The 22,772-nt window shown below is 45.3% G+C and overlaps 1 protein-coding gene, 1 long non-coding RNA gene, 1 pseudogene and 3 gene segments (V, D, J or C); 5 read left to right on the forward strand and 1 right to left on the reverse strand.

The window, feature by feature from the left end:
- LOC123954077 (immunoglobulin lambda-1 light chain-like) overlaps window positions 1–22,772 on the forward strand; it is a 1,184,917-nt gene that overhangs the window by 991,157 nt on the left and 170,988 nt on the right. The gene's annotated exons all lie outside the window — the stretch shown is intronic.
- The window catches only part of LOC123954073, a 721,845-nt gene that overhangs the window by 540,426 nt on the left and 158,647 nt on the right, over window positions 1–22,772 (forward strand).
- LOC123954078 overlaps window positions 1–22,772 on the forward strand; it is a 652,309-nt gene that overhangs the window by 454,534 nt on the left and 175,003 nt on the right.
- Window positions 1–22,772, forward strand: part of LOC123954074 — a 610,667-nt gene that overhangs the window by 424,049 nt on the left and 163,846 nt on the right.
- Window positions 1–22,772, forward strand: part of LOC123954079 — a 220,246-nt pseudogene that overhangs the window by 18,506 nt on the left and 178,968 nt on the right.
- The window catches only part of LOC123954085, a 197,586-nt gene that overhangs the window by 1,684 nt on the left and 173,130 nt on the right, over window positions 1–22,772 (reverse strand). The gene's annotated exons all lie outside the window — the stretch shown is intronic.

Genomic DNA, 22,772 nt, shown 5'->3' on the forward strand with positions numbered 1-22,772 from the left:
CCCAGGGGAACCTGAGCATGACCTTGAACCTTAAGCCAGCCTGGAGGGTACTGCAGGAGTGGGACCCGGAGAAGGATCCCCTGAGACTCCTGAACCTAGAGACCTTGTGTCCACTGAAGGACTCATTGACCCCAGTTGTGTGGCCAGAAGACCTTGTCATTCCCTCCAATTTAGAAGAAAGAGAGGACCAATCAATAGTGCATAGCAGATCCAGGAGGGCACAGACCAAGGCCATGTATAGCCAAACACTCTCCACTGTCCCTACAGATTCCCCAGCTCTAACCTGGAATAGGATCCTACTGATCCTCCCCACATGCAGGCTGAGGGGACTGCTTTATAGACCAGCCAGGATGGAGATGGCAGTGAGTTCAGTGACAGGACCCCTGCTGCCCAACCTGGCCTCACACTCCCTCCCTCCCGTTCTGCACAAGCTCTGCCCCAAGGAACCCAGGATCTAAATCTAGCATACCTGGCTCCATTCTGGACTGGCCCCCACTTTCCTCTGCTCTCCTGGGAACATAGACTCCCTGGACCTCAACTTTATGTGATATGAAATGGGGAAGATTGTACTGATGTTAGAAACACTTTGTTTCCAAATTCAGTGATGTACAAATATGGACAGAGTCTTATGAATGAAACAGAGACTGTGGGGTTTCAGTGAGTGGGCAACAGTTTGGGAGTCTCTTGTTCACCCTCTGCAGAAATCCGAGGTAAGGGGGCTTAGCAAAAGTGTGACATGTATGATGTGAAATTGCATATGCGGGTCTGATTCCCAACTTCCCCGTTTCACCCACATCCCCCGAGAGGCTCGTGTACAAATCACCCTCCCCTAGACTGCTAGTGCTCTGGGTTGTAGTAGAAACAGCAGTGGCAGAGATGACAGAAATTGGCCAATAAAGTTTTAGGTGCACATGTGAAGGTTAGTGCTAGAAGGATCGCCTGTTGCACTGTGACCCAGCGACACTCACTGGGATGCAGGCAGCATCGGATTTGATTCCCAAATGGAGAGAAAGGGGTGCCAATAGGATCTCACAAAGTTTTCCTGAACTGTAACCCTTTCAGCATACACTACACTTTAGCCTGCACTCACACTGTTTCAACAGCCAGTGGGACAGGCTAGGGCATATCAACCCCTGGACTAAGGAAGGAATCCAACCTGTCCTGTCTCCTGAACCTAGTATGCGACCTCCCATGCTGGACTGGGCAGGGCAGTGGGGGCAGCTGCCTGTGGGAGGCCGGAAACCCTGGTCCACACCCTTTCTCAGGTGAAAGGTTCCATGGAGTGACCTGTGGGAGGGAAGTAATCGGTCTGCATCCTCCTCCACCAGCAGGGGGCAACAGACTGCATCAAGAGCAGCAGGACAGATGCTGGGACTGACTAAGGGGAGCCTCACTGGGACACCAGGCCTGGGGGACAGCAGGGGTCCAGGGTTCTGTCCTCAGAGCCTGTCAGCATGATCTATCTTAACTCCTCAGGCTCCAGGGACCATGTTCTGAGGGTCAGATTCACACACTGTTACCCAGGACAATGAGAGAGGAGTCCTGACACAGTGAGCAACTCATCTGGGAAATTCCCGTCCCTGTCTCTCCACCTGAGGTCTCAGGGAGGATACCCATCTGTGCGGGACATGTCCACAGTTGCCCTGATCCCTCATCCTCTGCCTCTCCTGCCCCACTCCAAGTGGACTCAGATCTGGGTCTGCAACTGCCTTGCTCACAAGTGACACAGGGGACAGGAGGTGAGGAACTCAGAGCCCCTGGTTCCTGAAAGGAAGGTCTGCAGCCTCCTTGTGAGACTGTCTTCAGAGTGAAGTGATTCCCACAGCCTCAGACCACGTCTCTGGTCCCTGTGCTGTCCTTGCTTCAGTGACAGAGCCCAGGTCCCAGGAGTGATCCTTGGCTATCCAGTCCTGAGAACTCGCTCCCTATGCAAAAACGTCACCATGGGGTCCCTCACAGAGACATAAAACATGAAGTGAGTCCCTCCATCAGGGGTGGTTTCTGGCACTTTTCACAAACTTACGTGAGACATAGAAGAAAAAAAATGAAAGGAATCAAAGTGTTGAGATGTAGGTGCTGGACTGTTTGGGGATGGGGGAGTCATAGAGATACCCAGCCCATGAGGAAATAAACTAGAAGTCCTGGTGAATCTCCAAGAGCAGGTGATTCTACAACAGTAAATTCCTACAAGCATCATGATGAACTAGTGTCAAAGAAGAGAGTTTCCCATTCTCATGACATGTTGAGGATGGGACCAGAGTTCAGCTGGGGGACGCAGAGGGGACGTGAGGCAGGAGGGGTAGAAGCTGAGCCACAGGACCACCTTTCCCTGAATCAGGTGTTGTCTGTAGCTCTACAAGAGCCCAGCTCAGCCCTATGGCCAGGCTCCTGAAAGGCCTCCCTGGAGCTGATTCAGCTCCCTGTGCTCAGTAACCCTGGGACAGATGGCCATGATCACCTGTCAGGGAGATAGAATAGAAATCTTCAGTGTTCAGTGGTACTTGCAGCAGCCAGAACTGGTCCCTGGCTGGTCATATATGACAATAACAAGTGCCCCTCAGGGATTCTCTGATGCTAAGACTCCAACTTGGAAGACAGAGCCGCCCTAAACACCTGCAGGACTGGGATGCAGGCAGCATCGGATGGATTCCTAAATGGAGAGAAAGGAGTGCCAACAGGATCTCACAAAGGTTTCCTGAACTGTGACCCTTTCAGCACACTACACTTTACCTTTCACTTACACTTTCTACCTTTCAGCACACACACTTTACCCTGCACCCACACTGTTGCAACAGCCAGTGGGACAGGCTAGGCCATATCAACCCCCGGACAAGAGGAAGGAATCCCACCTGTGCTGTCTCCTGCACTGTGTGTGACCTTCTGTGCTGGTCTGGGCAAGGCAGTGGGGGCAACTTACTGTGGGAGGCTGGAAACCCTTGTCCACACCCTTTCTCAAGTGACAGGTGCTGTGGAGTGACCTGCAGGACGGAAGCTCCTGGTCTGAGCCCATCTCCACCAGCAGGGGGCAGCAGACCGCATCAGGTGCAGCAGGACAGAGGCTAGGGCTGACCAAGGGGAGCCTCACAGGGAAACCAGGCCTGGGGGTGAGCAGGGATCCAGGGTTCAGTCCTCAGAGCCTGTCAGCATGATCTATCCTAACTCCTCAGGCTCCAGGGACCATGTTCTGAGGGTCAGATTGACACACAGTTACCCAGAACATTGAAAGGAGTTCTGACGTGCTGAGTAGCTCATCGGGGAAATTCCAGTCCCTGTCTCTCCACCCGAGTCTCAGGGAGCTGACTCTTCTCTGCTGGACACGTCCACAGGTGCCCTAACTCCTCCCCCTCTGCCTCTCCTGCCCCACTCCTTGCAGATGCAGATCTGGGGCTGCAGGTGCCTTGCTCAGGAGTGACTCAGGTGACAGGAGGTGGGGCACTCAGAGCCCCTGGTTCCTGGAAGGTGGGTCTGCAGCCTCCTGTGAGACTGTCTACAGAGTGAAGTGATTCCCATGGCTTCAGGCCATGTCTCTGGTCCCTGTGCTGTCCTTGCTTCAGAGACAAGATCCAGTTCCCAGGAGGGACCACAAACTATCTGGTCCCCAGAACTCATTCCTGTGCAAAGATGTAACTGCGGGGACCCTCACAGAGGCACAAACATGAAGTGAGTGCCTCAGTCAGGAGTGGTTTCTGACACTTTTCACAAACTTACATGAGACATGGAAGGAAAAAAATGAAAAGAATCAGAGTGTTGAGATGTAACCCTAGGTTGCTGGACTGCTGTGGGATGGGGGGAGTCATAGCGATAGTCAGCCCACATGGGAATAAACTAGAAGTCCTGGTGAATCTCCAAGAGCAGGTGATTCTACAACAGTAAATTCCCAAATGTATCATGATGAACAAGTGTCTTAATGGGAGTTTCCCATTCTCATGACATGTTGAGGATGGGACCAGAGTTCAGCTGGGGGATGCAGAGGGAACATGAAGCAGGAGGGGTAGATACTGAGGTCACAGGACAACTTTCCCTGAATCAGGTGTTGTCTGTAGCTCTACAAGAGCCCAGCTCAGGCCCATGGTCAGGCTCCTGAAAGGTCTCCCTGGAGCTGACTCAGCTCACTGACCCTGGGACAGATGGTCATGATCACCTGTCAGGGAGATAGAATAGAAATCTTCAGTGTTCAGTGGTACTTGCAGCAACAAGAACTGATCCCTGGCTGGTCATATATGACAATAACAAGCACCCTTCAGGGATTCTCTGATGCTAAGACTCCAACTTGGAAGACAGAGCTGCCCTAAACACCTGTAGGACCAGAGTCAAAGACAAGGTTGATTATTACTGTCAAGAATGGGACAATGGCAAGGCTCACAATGACAGAGGCAGACAGTGTTGTGAGACCAAAACCCCTTTCCTATCTGTGTCATACTGTCTTTCAGCCCTTGGACGACTGTGGACAAAGCACAGAGGTCTGGCCCAGGGCCCAGATCTGAGATTTCCAGACCTCTCTCCCAGCATAGCCCTCCAGGCAGCCTCTGCACCATGTGGATCAGGGGTGCCTGTGCAGGATGAGGCAGGATGAGGCTGTCATGTTTTCTTGCCTAGGGTACTTGTTTGGGATGAAAGATCAGGCTGGAAGGACATAGAAACATCCATGGAGACAACACAAGCTCAAAGTGACAAGGCCAACTCTCAGATTTCCATTGAACAGAATCCTTGTGGTGTTTAGGGGCGGAAGCAATTCTCCTTTAGAACTGAGATCTCTAGGACAGCAGAGTGTATGGTCATGGTACAAGGAGTGAAAATTTTGCAGCAGGTCACCCAGAATATCAGTGAGTATGGACATTCCCAATTCCATCTCTTCCTTCCTGCCCCCATCAATTGTGGGTATGGGAGAAACAGCATCATATATTGGACACATATTTAGTGTAAATATCACCTCCTGCCAAATCTTGCCACAGTCACCCAAGGTCACACAAGGACAATAAACAGGTCTGCAAGAGGCGAGTAGTCCATCATGCCAGCCAGCTGTTTTGAATGGGGGGGGGACATGGGAGAGCCAGTGAATTCCACAGGCATCAGCACAATGCAGCCCTTTTCTGATGTGAAATGGGAGCCTTGGACAAAAGCCTGATTAGCTATAGTAAATGGAATCGACTCTCTAATTTCCCTTTCTGTATTTTCATTGTGAGTGTATAAGAAAGCCACTGATTTCTGTACATCGACTTTGTATCCTGCCACATTACTGAATTGCTGTATGATTTCAAGTAGTTTGGGGGTGGAGTCTTTTGGTTTCCATATAAAGAATCATGTCATCTGTGAAGAGAGAGAGTTTGACTTCTTCACTGCTAATTTGGATACATTTTATTTCTCTTGGTTGTCTGATTGCTGTTGCTAGGACTTTTAATACTATGTTGAACAAGAGTGGTGAGAGTGGCATCCTTGTCGTGTTCCTGATCTCAACGGGAAGGCTGCAAGCTTTTTCCCATTGAGGATGATATTTGCTGTGGGTTTTTCATAGATCGATTTTAGGAAGTTCAGAAGTGTTCCCTCTATCCCTATACTTTGAAGCGTTTTAATCAGGAAGAGATGCTGGGTTTTGTCAAATGCTTTTTCTGCATCAATTGAGAGGACCATATGGTTCTTCTCTCTTCTCTTATTGATTTGTTCTATCACATTGATTGATTTGCGAATGTTGAACCATCCTTGTAACCCAGGGATGAATGCCACCTGGTCATGGTGGATAATATTTTTAATGTGCTGCTGGATCCTGTTTGCTAGGATCTTGTTGAGAATCTTAGCATCCATATTCATCAGGGATATTGGTCTGAAATTCTCCTTTTGGTAGGGTCTTTTCCTGGTTTGGGGATTAGGGTAATGCTGGCTTCATAAAAAGAGTCTGGAAGTTTTCCTTCTGCTTCAGTTTTTTGCAACAGCTTCAGGAGAATAGGTGTTATTTCCTCTTTGAAAGTTTGGTAGAACTCCCCAGGAAATCAGTCAGGTCCTGGGCCCTTGTTTTTTGGGAGGTTTTTGAACACTGCTTCAATCTCGTTACTAGATATTGGTCTATTCAGGTTGTCAATTTCTTCCTGGTTCAATTTTGGGAGTTTATAGTTTTCCAGGAATGCATCCATTTCATCTAGGTTGCTTAGCTTATAGGCATATAACTGTTGATAATAACTTCTGATGACTGTTTCTACTTCCTTGGTGTTTGGTGGGATCTCTCCCTTTTCATTCATAATTTTCTTAATTTGGGATTTCTCTCTTGTCTTTGGATTAGTTTGGCCAATGGTTTATTGATCTTATTGATTCTTTCAAAACAACAGCTTCTAGTTTCTTTGATACATTCTACTGTATCTCTGGTTTCTACCTCATTGATCTCTGCTCTAATCTTGATTATTTCCCTTCTTGCATTTGGAGTTGGTTTGATTTGTTGTTGCTTCTCCAGTTCTTTAAGGTGTAGAGACAGATGTTGTATTCTAGATTTTTCAATTTTTTGAGGGAGGTTTGGATGGCTATGTATTTTCCCCTTAGGACCGCCTTTGCTGTATCCCATAGGTTTTGGACTGAAGTGTCTTCATTCTCATTGGTTTCCATGAATTGTTTAAGTTCTTCTTTGATCTCTGGTTGATCCAAGCATTCTTAAGCAAGGTGGTCTTTAGCTTCCAGGTGTTTGAGTTCCTTCCGAACTTTTCCTTGTGATTGAGTTGCAGTTTCAAAGCATTGTGATCTGAGAATATGCAGGGAGTAATGTCAGTCTTTTGGTATTGGTTGAATCCTGCTTTGTGAATGATTATGTGGTCTATTCTGGAGAAGGTTCCATGTGCACTTGAGAAGAATGAGTATTCTGTTGTTTTAGGGTGGAATGTTCTGTATATATCTATGAGGTCCATCTGGTCCAATGTGTCATTCAATGCTCTTGTTTCTTTCTTGATTTTCTGCTTCGATGATCTGTCTTTACTGAAAGAGGAGTGTTAAGATCTCCTACTATTAATGTATTCATATCAATATGACTCTTTATCTTGATTAATAGTTTTCTTATGTAATTGGTTGCTCCCATATTGGGGGCATAGATATTTATGATTGTTAGATTATCTTGGTGGATAGTCACTTTAAGAATAATGTGGTGTCCTTCTGTACCTCTGACTATGGTCTTTAGTTTAAAATCTAATTTATCTGATATGAGAATCGCTACTCCGGCCTTCTTTTGAGGCCCATTGTAATGAAAGATGCTTCTCCATCCCTTCACTTTCAGTCTGGGTGTATCTTTAGGTTCAAAATGGGTGTCCTGTAGACAACATATGGATGGGTCCTGTCGTTTTATCCAATCTGCAACCCTGTGTAGTATTATGGGCGCATTTAGGCCATTCATATTGAAAATGATTATTGATAGATACGTGTTACCTTTGAGGTCTTTCTTTCTGTAGATTGTTTCTGTATTTCTGTTCAATGATATTCTTAGGATTTTTTCTCTTTTATAGAACTCCCCTTAATATTTCCTGAGTGTCGGTTTGGTGGTTGCATAGTCTTTTAAGCATTGCCGGTCTTGGAAACTCTTTATCTCTCCATCCATTTTGAATGTCAGCCTTGCTGGGTAAAGTATTCTTGGCTGCATGATCTTCTCATTTAGTGTCCTGAATACATCTTGCCAGCACTTTCTGGCTTGCCAGGTCTCTGTGGACAGGTCTGACTTTATTCTGATGGGCTTTCCTCTGTACGTAAGGAGCTTCTTTGTCCTGGCTGCTTTCAAGAGGGTCTTCCTACAATTATAATTCCTCATTCTTACTATTAGGTGTCTCGAAGACTTTACAGAATCTATAATATTGGGAGGAAACCGTTCTGCCTCTAGTACATGAACACTGGTTCCATTGGTGAGATTGGGAAAATTTTCATAGACAACTTGTTCCACTATATCTTCTAGACTTCTCTCTTTCTCCTCCCCTTCAGGGATTCCGGTAATTCTGACGTTGGAACATTTCATGGCATCATTTATTTCCCTGATTCTGTTTTCATGGCTTCTAAGCTGTTTGTTCTAGGCTTCCTCCTGATCCTTTCTCTCTATCTGTTTGTGCTCCAGATCACTAATTCTATCCTCTGTCTCAGTTACCCTAGGTTTTACAGAATTTAGATTAGACTGGAACTCACTGAGAGCATTGTGAACATCATCCCTGGTGGCTTTCAGTTCTGCCCTAACATTGTGAACATCATCCCTGGTGGCTTTCAGTTCTGCCCTAACATTGTGAACATCATCCCTGGTGGCTTTCAGTTCTGCCCTAATCAATTCCATTTGGTCATCCATGGCTTTCTCCAATCTAGTTATTGCCTGGATTACTGTTAGCCTGAATTCCCTTTCCAACATATTGTCTATGTCAACAGCCATTAGCTCTGTTGCAGAAGGCCCATACTCTGTATTTTTCTTCTGTTGGGCATTTCACCTCCTAGTCATTTCGGTGAGAGATGACTGATCGAATGTAGCTGGATGTAGTGACCGTGGTGCAGTCATGGAGCACTCTGGAATGCTTCTGAGCAATCAGGATTCCCCACCCAAATGAGAGAAAAAAGAAAAGAAAAATTTAAAAAAAGAGAGAGAGAGACAGACAGACAGGAAAAAATGGGTAGATAAAAGAGAAGGCTCAGTCCAAATGGGCCCCAAGGTAAGATTTATGAAGTATACAAACAAAAACAGACAAAGAAAAGATTGATAAAAGTATATGACAAGAGAAAAATATATATATATATAAATATATATATTTATATATATGCAAGAGAAAAAACTATATATATATATATATATATATATATATATGCAAAAAAAAGGGAAGAACCTCGTCAAAAAGAACCCCAAGTATAAGATTTATATACTATATACTATCAGGACAAACACAAATACACAGAAACACTGGCAGAAGAAAAAGATGAGAGAGTGGTTATAAATTCTCAGCATGGGAGAGGAAGGTTATTTTGATTCTTCCTGGATGTATCTTGATATCTTTGTTAAAGGACTCAACTTTCCTAAGATAAAGGGGGATTAAATATTGGTTTACCTATAGGGGTAGCACTGATTGGTGAAAGGGAGTTACCTTGAAGTTTAACTCTATATGAATATTAGAAAATAAAAATAAAAAAAGAATAAACTAGACTAAACTAAACTAAAACTTAAAAAAAATTTAAAAATAGAAATGCAAAAGAAAAACACAGGTGTATGTATCAGAAAGTTCAGGTTGGAAGATTATTATGGAACTTGATGTACTGGACATCTCACTGTGATAGCAAATAGGTTAAAAAATTATGTATATAAAAGAAAAATGAACAAGAATAGTGGGAACAAGTAAAAAATAAAAGTTGTATCTATGAAGTAGTGGTGGTTGTTCTCTTGTCGTCTTCTTTTTTTTTTTTTTTTTCTTTCCTGGTTGGTTTTCTGGGGTAGGGGCCTACCACGTGGGTTTTCAGTCAATGATGTTCCCTGAGTAAGTCCTCCCACCCCCCTCAAGGGGGTGTGCTCTGAGGAAACCGGTTTTTCAGGCTTTTGCTCTCTGGAGGTTTTTATGTTTGTTTGCTCATTTTTGCTTTTTTTTTTTCCTCTCTCCTTGACAGCTTTTGATGGTTTTGAGAGGTTTAGAGGAAAGCAAACTGCACCCCGACCTCCCTCGAAGAGAGAAGCCTCAGTCTGATCCCCTGTGGGTGCTGCAGAGCTGCTGGCAGAGCAGGTTCCGAGTCGCGGTCCCTGGGGATGCAGGATCTCCTGCTTGTACCCAAAACCATGGAAGCTCCAGACCTCCAGAGAGGTTCCAAGTAGCGATGGCACATTGAGATTTTCCTGCTGGCCTCGGCTGGGAGTGCCTGTTCTTTCCGGGTCCGAGAGCACCGGGCTGGCACCTGTGCGCACCTCTCCCAGGGGAGGATGTGGGGCATGCGCGTCTCAGGCTCTGATGGCATCGCGGGGGTCTAAGAGCGCCAGGCTGGGCCTTTGCGCACCTCTCTCAGGGGAAGGTGTGGGGCGCACATCTCGGGCTCTAATAGCACAGCGTGGTGTTCTGCCATCTGGAGAGGCTCCCAGCCCCTCACAGGAGCCATACCCCACACGTTCTCAGGAGCGCTGGTGGCTCAGGGACCAAGGCCTGGTTTCTCCACCCCATGCTCTCTGGTTCAGTTTCAGGGGAGGCTGTCCTGGGTCCAGGGACTTAAGCCCCTGTCCCTAACTGTCCGGATTCCCACAATTTCCCCCCACAATCCTTTGCTCTTTTTGAGTGCTTTCAACCAGACTCCAAGTTAATGCTTGTCCCCAGAAACAGGGCACTCTTGTATTGGGGTATTACTTTCCAACCGATCACCTCTGGTGGCTCCCTCCCCCTTTTGTTTATCTTCCGATATCTGTCCAACATTCCCACTCTGCTTTACCAGCCCATTGGTAGCTTCTGCCCCTGTAGAGATCCAGATGTGTATAATTCCGATCTCAGGCTAACTTCATGGGTGATTGGAGTTCTTTAGTAAGTAATCAGCTCACTTTAGGGTACAGGTTGAAATGGCCCCGCCATCTTGTCTGCGATAGTTCTTTTTTTTTTTAATCAAATCTGATATCTAATGACTTTTGATTGGATCATTTAGCCCATTTATATTCAGGGTAAATATGGAAAGATATGAAATTAGTGTCATTGTATTACCTGTGAAGTCACTGTTCCTGTATATTGTCTCTGTTCATTTCTGGTCTATGTTACTTTTGGACTCTCTATTCACTTACAGGATCCCCTTTAATACTTCTTTCAGGGCTGCTTTCATGATGACAAATTCTTTTAGTTTCTGTTTGTCTTGGAAGCTCCTTATATTTCCGTCCATTCTGAATGACAACCTTGCTGGATAGAGTATTCTTGGCTGCATTTTTTTTCTAATTTAGTATCCTGAGTATATCCTGCCATGCTTTTCTGGCCGGCCAGGTCTCTGTGGATAGTTCTACTGTGAGTCCAATGTTTCTAGCCTCATAGGTTATGGACCTCTCATCTCAAACTGATGTCAGGATTTTTGCTTTTCCTCTGAAATTTGCAAGCTTCACTATTATAGGTTGAAGTGTTGATCTATTTTTATTGATTTTGGGAGGTCCTCTGTGCCTCTGAAACTTGAATACCTGTTTCCTTCCCCAGATTTGGGTCCTTCCCAGCTATGATTTTCTCAGCTACACCTTCTGTTCCTCTCTCCCTCTTTCTTCTTCCTCTGGGCCCCAATTATTGTAATCGACTTCCACTTATGGTATTGCTGATTCCTCGAGACCTCCCCTCATGATTCATTAGTTGTTCTTCCCTCTTTTCCTCACCTTCCTTATGTTCCATCATTTCATCTTCTATGTCACTGACTCTCTTCCGTCTCATTTACTCCAGTTGTTAGATTCAGTCCGATTAGTTTTTAGCTATTTTATTTCTACATAAGGGATTCTCTAGTGTCTTTTATGCTTTCTTTCAATCTGAGCTCCTATCCTTATAATCGTTATTCTAAATTCTACATCTGATGTTTGACTTATAACCATATTAATTAAACGTAGGCCAAAGAGTACTATTTCTGATTCTTTCTTTTGTTGTGAAATTCCCCTTCTCATCATTTTGTCCAGAGAAGAATACGTGAACAAGAGAACAAAATCAAAAAATATCAACTATGACACCAGCAAAATGTACACTAAACAAACACAAAGAGATCAGTAACCAAAAAAGTAAAGGAGGTGGGTAGGAAAAAAGAATATAATTTAAAAGACACTAGATCCCAAAATTGAAATGGAGGAAAAACATATATATACAAAAATAAAATTGAATACAGTGAGGGGAAGTCAAAAACGAAAAAAAAAAATGTATCTATAAAATGTAAAAGTAAAATGAAAATTTAAAAAATACTTAAAAGCAATGAGTTGATAAAATAAGAATCTTGTTGAAGAGAATAAATAGAAAAAAAATAAGTAATTTAAATGAAAGAATCAAGAGTTATGATGGAAAACCCTCATATTCTATATATTATTTTCCCCTACCACAAGCATTTTTCAGTTCTGTGTGATCCATAAGCTTGTTGTCAGCCTGATGTTCCTGCTGGTCTTCTGGGGAGGGTCTGCTGGGCTGATTCTCAGGTGTCTTTGCCCTGTGGACTGGCACTGCCCCTGGCCAGGGACCAGGCTCAGTGTAAGCTGCCTTGGCTGCTCTACATGGCTTTTGTTCCCTGAAGCCTTTCCACACCTCAGTAGAGGATGAGACTGAAAATGACAATGGCCCAGTCTCCAGTCCCAGAGCTCAAAGATTGCAGTCCCCACTCTTCAGTTCACCCTCAGGGAAAAGGAGTCAGTCACTTTTGTGTGCACCAAACTCCACAGATTTCTTTAGTGTTCACCAGCCTGCTCCTCCAGGTGAAGGAGGGAGTCTTGTGGCAGTTGTTATGGCTGCTTGGGGCCTCTAGTCAGAGAGTGGTTGCCTGACCATGCCACGGTTCATGGTTTATGGTAACACCTCGTTGAAAGCCCACTCCTGGCTTGCTGATTGCCACTGATTTCCCCATTCCAATACATGGGAACTCTACCACACTGATCCTCCCCTTCTCTTCCTGTGACTCCAGTTTCCTGAGACCACACTGTCCCACCTAGGATTCAGCCCTGTCTTGCCACTGTAAGCGTCCTCAGGCAGGGATGTCCCTCAGCAGAGCAGACTTCAAAAAGTTCCAATTATGCCAATTCTGCTCTATCTCCTTTTGGTAACAGGCTTACAGAGAATCCCTCTCCCCATGGCTTATCTTCCCATATATCCCCTCTGATTGATTTCTGCACAACTCCTACCTTGCAAGAAAGTAGTCACACTTTGTAGAGTTGCAGCAGTTCCTTCTGTTGAGTCTGAAGATGTTCAGAATGATTTGATAACTATCTAGCTGAACTCCAGTGACTAGATGAAACAAGGGTCCCCTACTCTTCAACCATCTTCTACCTTCTCTGACAGACTCTCTTCTTAGACTGTTTTTTCCACATCACTACAGGAGCTAGGAACTGAACCAAGCTCCACTGACCGGAGCAGGACAGTTAAACCTCATGTCCCAGGAGGCACAGTAGGACCTAGGAAGATAAACAGAGGAAATGAGATCCTCCATGGTGACCTGAAGCCTTACCCTGTGAAGCTCAGTGAGCACACAGTCCCCTGAGGTGGAGGGTGCTCCCCAAGATGCATTAGCATCTGCACAGTTCCAGGTGGGGCCCAGGGATCTGCAGGTGGAACAGCTTGCAACCCCACCAATGGTGTTGATCTTCCAGACACGTCTGCGTACTTTCACCCCTGCTCCCCTGCTCTTCCTAAAACAGATGAGATGCCCACCGACAGGCACAGGGTGAGGCACAGCTTTCTGTCCTCCTTCCCACCCAGGGTCCATGGTGTTGGGCTCTGCCCTCACCTGTGTCCACATTGCTCCCTCCCCTCAGGGCTGGGTCTTTCATTCCTGACTCAGCCTCATTTCTTCCCCAGAACTATCTCCTCTCCTCTCTTACAGGCTCCATGCCTCCCTTGACCTGATGCTGACTCCCTCTGTGTCAGTGCCCCTGATTGGGCTTAAGATCCCTGCCTTAGGGATGAGCTCAGGTGTGAACATGCCTCTTGGCAGCAGCAGAAGTCAAGCCTGGTCCCCCAGCTGGTATATATATGGATGAGTGACCATCGAAACCCAATTCTGAGGATGCAACACAGAGACAAGACCCCACCGAGGAAGACCAGACTGAGGGCCAAGACTAGATGACCATTGCTGTGACACTGACTGTGGCAGTGGGAGTACCTGGCAGTGTCTCAGGTGACACAGAAGCATGGGGGATGGGACACAAACTGTCCTCCACAGCCTGGTTCTCACTCTCCCGTGCCCTGCCCTCTGTGCAGCAGCTGGTCAAGACCTAAGAGAAGGTGTCCTCCCTGATCCTGGCCTGGGCCCTGAAGGAGGGGAGACTCCCACAGGTTCTCTGTCCTCACATCTGAGTTTACCCTACTGAGCAATGACAGAGTTGGGAGGCTCCTCTGATGATGGGGGCATAGTCAGATAATACAGTAGATAATACAGATTAAGGATATCATTGTACATCACATGGGCTCCAAATATAATCACGACTCACTCTGGAGGAAGACAACTGTCTCAGCTCATTTCTGCAGAAATTCATCTTCTCCGTGGCTATGGGCAGCCTGGGTGGGCTCCAGGGTCTCTGTGCCTCCTCTGGTTCCTGGGTAAGAGTCCCCACATCATGAAGGGCTGACTCTGGGTTGCTGAAGAAGGGAAAATGCCCCTGTTGCTCCATGCCCATCCCTCCTTAAGTTTTATAGAAATTGTGGAGGAAGTGCAGACACAAACTTTGGGCCCACCTGGGGACTTTCTGCTGGAACCAGTGTCCTCCCACTGCCCCAAGACACCTGCACCAAGCACGTCTGACCCTTAGCAGACACCAGACCCACATGGACTCACTCCCACCCCTGTGTGACCCTGTGTTTTGGCCACAGCTGCATTAGAGCCTCACCTGTAGCTCTGAAGGGAAAGAACATCTCCAACACATGAACGGATTTTTTATATAAATGGAATTATCTTCCTGACTCTTTGACTTGTGGTTTTAAAACTAATTTGTAGAACAATTCTTTGAGGTCAAAAAAAGTGATAAGGAATTTATTAAGAAGGAACAGCAGAAGCCTCCCCTTTCCTTTCCTGGCTTGTGTCAGAGAGACACCTACCTGGGAAGGAGAGACAGGTCAGAAAATTATTTTCCCCACACAAATTATGGCAAGTGTAATTGGAATCTTTTGTCTAAAAATTACTCCTTGACTTGATGAACTAGAATGACAAACTTTGGTGAGACTCTTTGTGACAGAAATAATATTTCCAGGGATTTTTTTCAGCTTAAATGATCATAAAAAATATCTCTCACCGGGCAGAACTAAGAGTTAAGAAGTTGTCTCCTTCAGGACCTGGAACATTCTTGCTGAGGTTGGCCCACATCCACTCTCAGTCTGAGCAGCCTTCCTCACCTGGTGCAGGGGATTTCTGCTGTCTTGCACCAGCCAGCTTCTGCTCTTCTCTCTTCTACTCCAGGAACCAGGGACCTGCATTTCTCTCCCAGCCTCCCTTCCCTGTCAGGTACACTCCTCCCTCATGTTCCTCCTCAGCTCAGCCAATCTGTGGAGTGTCAGGGAAATCAGTGACAGATAACCCACGTGGAACAAGACATAGAGACAGGTCCAGAGACACAAGTAGACCCTGGTCTCCCTGTGACTTTAGGTGGGTCATGGGGGAGGGAAGGAATAATTGCCACTGCCTTGAGGGCCTCACCCCCAGGAGTATTAAGGAGATCAAAGATACACAGAAGGAGACATCTGTGTCAACCCTATCCCCACCCCAGTAGCTTCCTCTTGAAGACCACTCTCTGTGTCCACCAGTGGCCAAGAAACCCTGACTTATTACGTGGAAATTGCCTTTTACCACAACTGATACATCTCTCTGTGCGCAGAATGATTATCTGAGGAGAAAACTCCATACTGGCCCTGAACTGCGTTGAATTCCAGATCCCTCAGCTTTGTCCTGTTCTTTGAGATCCTTTATCCTCCCCAAGCCACCAAAGGGCATAACTGGGTTCTACACAGGTCTCTTTCTGACCTGAGCATTGCCAGAGTTACCTGTTCAATAAGGACAGTGTCTTGATTATTCTGAGTGCTCAGGGAATGGGTGCAAGCCATAGCAGCAATGTTCCCAATAGCAAACTGTGGAAAAGGCCAATATTTCCTTTAACAGATAAATGGATAAAGACGATGGGTTTCATATATACAATGGATTATTACTGTGACATCAGAAAGGCTGAATACCTACATTTCCATCAACACGAGTGGAACTAGAAGTTAAAGTAAATACGTCAAGCAGAAAAAGACTATTACAATATGGATTCACTCATATGTAGAACATAGGGAACAGCACTGAAAACCATAGGGCAATGGAGGAAAAACTGAACGGAGAGAAATCAGAGAGCGAGACAAACCATGAGAGACTCTTGACTCCAGGAATCAAACTGAGAGTTAAAGAAGGGATGGGGGTGGGGGAGGAGGTAAGAAGGTGATGGGTATTAAGGAGGGTATGTGTTGCAATGAGCACTAGGTGTTACAAACAATAAATCCTTAAATATTACATCAAAAACTAATAATGTACTGTATGTTGGGTAACTGAACATTATCTGAAATATAATGTGTGTTTGGGGAACACATCATGAGTACGGTCTAGACCTAGGACAAGCCTGACTCTTACAATCAGGTGTGGGACAGCAGTGTTGATGCTCATAAGGACATAGACAGGGAAGTGAGAAACAAACCCCTTCCCTTTCTGTGTCACACTCTCCTCCAGCCCCAGGAGGCCTGTAAGCAGAGCAGTGAGCAGATGAGACTATAGTACCCACACATATGATCTCCAGGGTTCCCTCTCCTCTACCCTCCAGGCAGGCTCTGTACAGGGATGTTCATGAATGAATTGAGACCTAACAGGACTAGGCTGCCCTGCTTGTCTGTGTGGGTATGACTCAGGGACAAAGGGTCTGGATAGATGGAAAGACAGAGACTTTCATTTCCATATCCTGGTCACTGGGCTATATTTTTATGCAATTGCCCAGGATTTGACCCCAGAAATTCCCAGCTCAGCTGAGCTCCTGAAAACCTGGTCCATGGCAGCTGAGATTCTGAGTGGAGCACACAAGGACAGTGGACACTATGAGGTCACCTACATCCCCTCTTCTGAGATCACTCACCCACCCACCCCTGTGGGAGGCCCTAAACTCCTACAAGGGAGCTCATCACAGGAAGTGCTGTCCTTCACCAATCTGCCTCCCCAGATTTCTGCTTCTTTTCAGAGAGGTTCAAATGAATGATGGCCTTAGTCCAAGATCCCACGAGCTTACCCAGGTTCAGATGTCCTGAAAAGTCCCAGATTTAGAGCTCCGTACAGGAGGGAGACCTCACCTGATATCTTACTGTGGGTCTCTTCTCCTTCTGCCCAATCTGACCTCCCCCAGATACTTCCATATTTCCTGCACATGCACTTCTCCTCCTCAGCGTCTGCTTCCAGGAAACAATGGTGGAGGGCGAACATCCCTGACAGGGTCCTCAGGGACCTAAGAAAGCCACTGTGTACCCAGAGAGCTGGGATTTCTCACCCAAATCACCAACGTACTTGTCTAATCTCCAGATATATCAGATTGTTCCTTGTATTTTTACACACTGAAAAAATATCCAGACATACTAGGTGTTCTGAGTTCTGACAGATAGTTGGACAGTCACATCCTTCTTGATGGTAAATGGGGATAATGGGGCAGTTGCTGCTGCCTACAAAGTGGCCACAAGAAACTAAACCACCACAGGAGTGAGACACAGAATGGATCCTTACTCACTTCTACCCTCCAAATCCGGGCAAGAATCTCTCCTTACACACATCCAGATACACGGACAGACAACAATTCTGTGAAATACAGCTCAGCCTGTCAACAGTGACACTTAAGACACCGCAGATGCTCCCTCATCCACAGAAAATCCACCCAGACCCCCACAAACCACAGTCTCCAAATAAAGAGAATGTTGGCAGCCATGTCTCCACCTAACATGATAAAATACCCCGTGAACAGTTATAATCATGCTCATCCCTTTCCCACAAGAGGATAAAAGTATATCATTGTCTGCTAGTGATCTTTATGTTTGTCCCAGCTGATTTGATAATCTATAACTTCAATAATGAGATGTAAAGCTAACTATTGTTAGCATCTGTGATGTTATATGATAAAGGGATGAAACAGGAGAGTAGAACAGAAACATATGATTAAAATATAACCAAACCTATTCATGTCAACATGAGGAAGAAACCTTTATTACTTTTATATGTAAAACTTTATTACTTTTATATTTAACCTATTCATTTCTACCACTACCCTGTGGTCACTGTGGTGTCTAGAATTACCTTCTTCATTGCCCACTCCATACTCCTCTTCTCTCAGCAAATACCTGATCTACTAATGATGCTCCCCATGACCAAACCTTCACTCTGGAAGATGGGTCCATTATCAGACCTGCTGAATTGGACTGTGCTGAATTCATGACTGTCATCACAGTCTCAGGTATCCTAGGGGATCTCCTGGGTCCACATACTCCTGTTTACTCCAGTTGTGTTATAGACACACAACTACCCTATGACAGTCATTACGAAACAACCCCAACAGTGCCCGTACTTTGAGTCCCTGTCAGGAGGAGTCAGAGGGACCCAGGACACACTCTCCACAACCATAGCAGGGCAGTCATACTCCCTTCCTCACACTTGCCTCTGTTTTCCTGGGAAACATGCCCCTCTGGGCAATCACATTACCTGCTGCGAATTAAGGAAGCTTATACTGGTGTGAGAAACACTTGTTTTCAAAATAAATGATACAAAATATTGATGAGTTTAATTATTAGGCAAATGCAGTGGTGTCTCAGTGAGTTAATCTTGGTGTTGGAGTCTCCTATCTGCCTCTGTGGGTACACAAGGAAAAGTTTTCAGATGCTCTGTGAGCTGTATCATGTGCAATTATATCCAAGTCTGAATAGCTGATTCCCAATTCACCAAACCACAGGCAGGGGAGTTCAAAATCCTTCCACGCCAAACTCTAGTAGGAGATGTGAGTTGTAATAAAATTTAAATCCAAAAATTCGGTGGGGGGAGTCAAGATGGCAGGGAAGTAGGAGGAGGCACTGTTTCAACCTGTACCCTAAAGTGAGCTGATTACCTACCAAAGAACTCTGATCATCCATGAAATCAGCCTGAGATCAGAATTATACACGTCTGGATCTCTACAGGAGCAGAAGACACCAGTGGGCAGGTAAAGCAGAGTGGGAACATCGGACTGATATCAGAAGATAAACAAAAGGGGGAGGGAGCCACCAGAGGTGACCGATTGGAAAGTAATACCCCAATACGAGAGTGCCCTGCGTCTGGGGACAAGCATTAGCTTGGAGTCTGGTTGAAAGCACTCAAAAAAAAAAAAAAAAAAGGAGCAAAGGATTGCGGGGGGAAATTGTGGGAATTGGGGCAGTTAGGGACAGGGGCTTAAGTTCCCAGACCCAGGACAGCCTCTCCTGGCGCTGAGCCAGAAGAGAGTGCAGCGGAGAAATCAGGTCTTGGTCCCTGAGCCACCAGCACGCCTGAGCTGCCAGCGTGCCCAAGGACGCATGGGGTCCAGCTCCCGTGAGGGGTTGGGAGCCTTGCCAGATGGCATTCCTGAAACACGCGCATCCCACACCCTCCCCTGGGAGAGGTGCTCACAGGTGCTAGCTGGGAGCTCTGGCACCCGGAAAAACCAGGCATTCCCAGCCCAGGACAGTGGGAAAATCTCAGTGTGCGATTGCTGCTTGGAACAGCTCTGGCAGTCTGGAGCTTCCCAGACAGCTGCCACTGCGGTGGTTTTGGGTACAAAGAGGAGATCCTGCATCCCCAGGGACTGTGACTCAGAACCTACTCTGCCAGCAGCTCTGCAGAGCATTCTGAGGCTTCTCTCTGAGAGGGAGGTCGGCGTGCAGTTTGCTCTCCTCTAAACCTCCAAAAACCATCAAAAGCTGTCAAGGCAAGAGAAAACAGATTAAAGAACATAAAAACCTCCAGAGAACAAAAGCCTGAAAAAAAACGGTTTCCTCAGAGCCCACCCCCTTGAGGGGGGCTGGAGGACCTAACTCAGGGAACATCATTGTCTGAAAACCCACGTGGCACACCCCTCCCTCAGAAAACCAACCAGGAAGGAAGAAAAAAAAAGACTACAAGAGAACAACCACCACTACTTCATAAACACAACTTCTATTTTTAACTCTTTACCAATATTCTGGTTCCTTTTTTTTTAGACATACAGATCATTTTTTAACCTATTTACCATCACACTGAGATGTCCAGTACATCAAATTCCTTAATAATCTTCCAACCTGAACTTCTCTATACATACACCCGTGTTTTTCTTTTGCTTTTCTATTTTTTAAATTTTTTTTAATTTTAACTTAGTTTAGTCTAGCTTATTCTTTTTTTATTTTTATTTTCTAATATACATATAGAGTTAAACTGCAAGGTAATCCCCTTTCCCCAATCAATGCTACCCCTATAGGCAAACCAATTTTTTTTTTTTTTTTTTTTTTTTTCTCATTTTATTTATTTTTTCAGCGTAACAGTATTCATTCTTTTTGCACAACACCCAGTGCTCCATGCAAAACGTGCCCTCTCCATTACCCACCACCTGTTCCCCCAACCTCCCACCCCTGACCCTTCAAAACCCTCAGGTTGCCCCAACCTCCCACCCCTGACCCTTCAAAACCCTCAGGTTGTTTTTCAGAGTCCATAGTCTCTTATGGTTCGCTTCCCCTCCCCAATGTCCATAGCCCGCTCCCCCTCCCCCAATCCCACCTCCCCGCAGCAACCCCCAGTTTGTTTTGTGAGATTAAGAGTCATTTATGGTTTGTCTCCCTCCCAATCCCATCTTGTTTCATTTATTCTTCTCCTATCTCCTACCCCCCCATGTTGCTTCTCCATGTCCTCATATCAGGGAGATCATATGATAGTTGTCTTTCTCCGATTGACTTATTTCACTAAGCATGATACGCTCTAGTTCCATCCACATCGTCGCAAATGGCAAGATTTCATTTCTTTTGATGGCTGCATAGTATTCCATTGTGTATATATACCACATCTTCTTGATCCATTCATCTGTTGATGGACATCTAGGTTCTTTCCATAGTCTGGCTATTGTAGACATTGCTGCTATAAACATTCGGGTACACGTGCCCCTTCGGATCACTATGTTTGTATCTTTAGGGTAAATACCCAGTAGTGCAATTGCTGGGTCATAGGGTAGTTCTATTTTCAACATTTTGAGGAACCTCCATGCTGTTTTCCAGAGTGGTTGCACCAGCTTGCATTCCCACCAACAGTGGAGGAGGGTTCCCCTTTCTCCACATCCTCTCCAGCATCTGTCATTTCCTGACTTGTTCATTTTAGCCATTCTGACTGGTGTGAGGTGATATCTCATTGTGGTTTTGATTTGTATTTCCCTGATGGCGAGTGACGTGGAGCACTTTTTCATGTGTCTGTTGGCCATCTGGATGTCTTCTTTGCAGAAATGTCTGTTCATGTCCTCTGCCCATTTCTTGATTGGATTGTTTGTTCTTTGGGTGTTGAGTTTGCTAAGTTCCTTATAGATTTTGGATACTAGCCCTTTATCTGATATGTCGTTTGCAAATATCTTCTCCCATTCTGTCAGTTGTCTTTTGGTTTTGTTAACTGTTTCCTTTGCTGTGCAAAAGCTTTTGATCTTGATGAAATCCCAACAGTTCATTTTTGCCCTTGCTTCCCTTGCCTTTAGGCAAACCAATTTTTAATCCCCCTGTATCTTAGGAAAGTTGAGTCCCATAACAAAAACATCAAGATACATCCAGAAAGAATCAAAATAACCTTCCTCGCCCACACTGAGAATTTATAACCACTCTCCCAACTTTTCCTTCTGGCAGTGTTTCTGTGTATTTGTGTTTGTCCCGATAGTATATAAATCTTATACGTGGGGTTCTTTTTGACAAGGTTCTTCCTTTTTTTACTTTCATATATATTTTTTTTCTCTTGTCATCTACTTTTATCAGTCTTTTTGTTTGTCTGTTTTTGTTTGTATATTTCATAAATCTTACCTTGGGGCCCATTTGGGCTGAGCCTTCTCTTTTATCTTCCCTTCTTTTCCTGTCTCACTCCCTCTCTTTTCTTTTTTCTTTTTTTTTCTCTATTTCTTTTTCTTTTCTTTTTTCTCTCATTTGGGTGGGGAATCCTGGTTGCTCAGAAGCATTGCAGGGTGCACCTTTACTGCACCACAGTCGATACATCCAGCTGGATCCGTTAGTTCATCTTTTACCAAAATGACTAGAAGGAGGAATACCCAACAGAAGAAAAATACAGAAGATGGACCTTCTGCAACAGAGTTAATGGCTATCGACACAGATAATATGTCGGAAAAGGAATACAGGCTAACAATTATCCAGGCAATAGCTAGGTTGGAGAAAGCCATGGATGACCAGACGGAATTGATTAGGGCAGAACTGTAAGCCACCAGGGATGATGTTCACAATGCTCTCAGTGAATTCCAATCTAATCTAAATTTTCTAAAAGCTAGGGTAACTGAGACAGAAGATAGAATTAGTGATCTGAGGACAAACAGATAGAGAGAAAGGATCAGGAGGAAGCCTGGAAAAAACAGCTTAGAAGCCATGAAAACAGAATCAGGGAAATAAATGATGCCATGAAATGTTCCAACATCAGAATTATTGGAATCCCTGAAGGGGAGGAAAAAGAAAGAAGTCTTGAAGATATAGTGGAACAAGTTGTCTATGAAAATTTTCCCAATCTCATGAATGTAAACGACGTTCATGTAGAGGCAGAACGGCCCCCACCCCAAGATTTTAGATTCTGAAAGTCCCTGCGACACCTGATAGTTAGAATGAAGAATTACAATTCTAGACAGACCCTCTTAAAAGCAGCTAGGACAAAGAAGCTCCTTATATACAGAGGAAAGCCCATAGAATAGAATAATGTCAGACCTGTCCACAGAGACCTGGCAAGCCAGGAAGGGCTGGCAAAATATATTCAGAGTACTAAATGAGAATAACATGCAGCCAAGAATACTTTATTCAGCAAGACTGACATTCAAAATGGATGGAGAGATAAAGAGTCTCCAAGACCGGCAAGGCTTAAGAGACTATGAAACCACCAAGCCGACACTGCAGGAAATATTAAGG

This window comes from Meles meles, chromosome 12 (assembly GCF_922984935.1).
Source record: "Meles meles chromosome 12, mMelMel3.1 paternal haplotype, whole genome shotgun sequence".
In the NCBI taxonomy this organism is placed as follows: domain Eukaryota; kingdom Metazoa; phylum Chordata; class Mammalia; order Carnivora; family Mustelidae; genus Meles; species Meles meles.